This window comes from Arachis ipaensis, chromosome B07 (genome assembly GCF_000816755.2).
Source record: "Arachis ipaensis cultivar K30076 chromosome B07, Araip1.1, whole genome shotgun sequence".
NCBI classification, from domain to species: domain Eukaryota; kingdom Viridiplantae; phylum Streptophyta; class Magnoliopsida; order Fabales; family Fabaceae; genus Arachis; species Arachis ipaensis.
Window position 1 is genome coordinate 47,032,264 of NC_029791.2, and position 3,299 is coordinate 47,035,562.

A 3,299-nucleotide genomic window follows, 5' to 3' on the forward strand; every position below is an offset into this window, starting at 1 on the left:
TCAAAGTTTTCGAAAATATTATACTAGATAAAAATAAAATAATTATTTTTGTATTTTTATTTATTATATTTTTTTTTTGAATTATTTAAAAAGAAAAACAACTAAGAGACACCAAATTTAAAAATTTTGAAATCAAACAAAGAAGAACACCAAGAAAGTTTCGAACCTAAAGAAAGAAAAACAAGAGCAAAAGAAATGAAAACCAAAGGAATATCAAACTTAAAAATTGACACAAGACTCAAAAAAAAAGAAAAAGATGGTTAAAGATGAAAAGTTTTTTGAAAAGTTTTTGAAAAGGAAACAAGAAACACAATTAAAAGAGCAAATAAACCGTAACAAGTACCTAATCTAAGCAACAAGATAGTCTGGTAGTTTGTCAATCTCGAACAATCCACAGCAACGGTGCCAAAAACTTGGTGCGTGAAATTGAACTCCGCACAACTGAACCAGCAAGTGCACCGGGTCGTCCAAGTAATACCTCAGGTGAGTGAGGGTCGAATCCCACGAGGATTGTCAGATTGAGCAAGCAATGGCTATCTTGCAAATCTTAGTCAGGCGATTAGAAAAGATGGTTGTTTGTTTGAAAGCATAAACGAAATAATAAAGAAAGAAATACCAGATTGATTTGAAAACAATGATAAGGGTTCAGTTAAGGCTTCGGAGATGCTTTATCTTTCCAGATTAACTTTTCTTACTGTTTATCTCAATAACGAATGATTCATTCAATGGAAGTCGTAAGTGATTAACTCATGTTCTCTCATCAAGTTAATCTCTTCTAAACCATAACAATCCACCATATTCGAGTAATTCATGTCCTCTCATCAAGTTAACTCATGGTTTCTCACTATAGCCGAAGGTGAAGCTCTAAGAAATCCATTTCCCTTTAGGTGATCCTACTCAAAACACCACAGACAAGGTCGGATATTCCGGATCAAAGAATGCTGCTTTTCTAACTCTAGCCTTAGCGCCACAGAGACCTCATCTACCCAGAAATAACGGGATTATATGTCACATGCCCCCAATTAGCCCAGATAACTCTCTTGGAACCTGTGATGCGTCCTCAAGCTCTGGCTTCCACTATCCCAGTCAGGACTCATGTAAACCCATGTAGAACAAGGATGAATGTCACGTTTCACCCCAGATTCATAAGATTGAAGAACGAGAATGCATCATAGAATAGAATCAGACATATATTGAAATAGAAACAGTAATATTATTAATCCATGAGAATCAGCAGAGCTCCAAACCCTAACTTAGGAGGTTTAGTTGCTCATAGCTTATAGAAAAATAATAGTAAAAAGGTGCAAAAGATCAAAGATCTATAACAAGGGTGATCTTTGTTCTATATATACTAATCTAATAGTTGAAAATTACAAAAATAAGGTAAACTAGGCTAATGGTGCGAAAATCCACTTCTTGGGCCCACTTGGTGAGTGTTTGGGCTGAGCTTGGGGTGAATCCACGTCCTTGTGCTCCTCTTGGGGCATTGGACGCCGAGTTTGATGCTTTTTGGGCGTTCAACACCAAGCTTGCTCCTTCTTGGGCATTGAACGCCAGGCAGGGGCCAAGTTGGGCATTCAACACCTGTTTTGGGCCATCATTTCCAAAGATAGTTATGAACTATTATACATTGCTGGAAAGCCCTGGAAGTTAGATTTCTAATGCCATTGAGAGCGCGTCATTTGGACCTCTGTAGCTCAAGATATGCTTGTTTGAATGCACGGAGGTCAGGATTTGACAGCATCTACAGTCCTTTCTCTGTCTCTGAATCAGACTTTTCCAAAACTTGCCAGAATCACCCAAAAATCACCTAAAATCATAGGAAAAACACGAAAACTCAAAGTAGCATCCAAAAAGTGATTTTTGCACTAAAACCTACTAAAACTCAATAAAACCTAACAAAACATAACCAAAACACTAATAAAATAGTACTAAAAAGTGTATAAAATATCCGATCATCAGACAGCAACAGTAATTAAAGTTTACTTGCATTCTTACGTAATTGCTTCTCTGTCTTCCTTTTTCATTTTGATTCAAGGATCTAAGTCATTCATCAATTCTTTGGCTCCATGTTTTGTTCTTGACCTTTTATTTGTAGCAGAATTTCACAACCTCCATTTTCTTCAACTTTTTTCGAATAGTGCATATAGAAGGAAGGCATCCTCAACAAGCTACAATTGGAAGCACAAAGATGAAAATAATTTTCTGATTCACCTTTGATTTGATTTTTGCTTTTGTGCCCTAATCTTTCACGTTCCTTTTTCTTTCCTCTTTGTTGCTTAGTTTGGAAATCACCTTTTTCCTTTTGATTTGAACTTTAATTTGAGCTTCATTTTCTTTCTTATTTTTGGAACTAATCACATGGGTTAGGAAGAGAGAGAGAAGGTGAGTTTGGTTGCTTTGGCTTTGGGTCTGAGGAGAGTGTTGCTTTCTTTCTTGATCAGCAACAATTTTCTTGAGCTACCAAAGGATGAACTGAATGCTTTTGGTCTTGGGCCTATTCCACTATTGGGCCTAGTTACTCTATTTGGCTTGTTTTTTAGCAATATAAATTTCTGCACAATGACCAAACAAATTACACACATAATTGAACTTTTGATCCATAATTATAATATTTATTCATCATCAAATTGTTTTGTTTTCTCAAACTCAATAGTATGAAATTTGCATGTGATGTACTCTTGTTATTTCAGTTTATTGACTATTTTAATCTTATTTTATTGTGATTAATATTTTATTAATTAGAATTTAAAAATCTAAAAAAATGGTTGAATCAAATTGTTTTCAGTTTGATCCGGTTCAGTTTTGTTTGCTTGTTACAAAAATAGCAAATCAATTAGTTGATGTTGTGTGAGAATCGAATTGATCAGTTCTGTTGGTTTTTGGTCCAAAATTAGACCAAACCGAACCAATAACAACAGTAGTAGTAGTAGTAGCAGCAGCAGATGCAGTGTTATAAATCGAATGTGATGGAATGGGTGATATGATAGCATCTCGAAAGCCCAACAATAACACTGAGTGGACTTAGCTGCACTACATTCCGCATCAGAAAGTACTGAGCAAACACCAAGAACCCCAAAACACCGCCTTTTTCTTTCTTGTCCCCCTGTTCCTTTTGCAACCTGATCATGTGACATAACAAAGCGTTTCATTCGCGCACTAGAATTAACATTATTATTACTCCGAGGAATAAGCAAAGCAGCACAATTATTTTAAGTTATTTTCATCCATCCCTTCGGTTGTTTTTGCGTCACTTTTTTCTTTTGTTCTTCTCAATTGAGTGTAGATAAGGGAAACCA

At 35.6% G+C, this 3,299-nt stretch overlaps 1 protein-coding gene across 1 annotated transcript in view; it reads left to right on the forward strand.

Annotated features, from left to right (window-relative positions):
- The window catches only part of LOC107609097 (uncharacterized protein At1g04910), a 13,054-nt gene that overhangs the window by 4,169 nt on the left and 5,586 nt on the right, over window positions 1-3,299 (forward strand). The gene's annotated exons all lie outside the window — the stretch shown is intronic.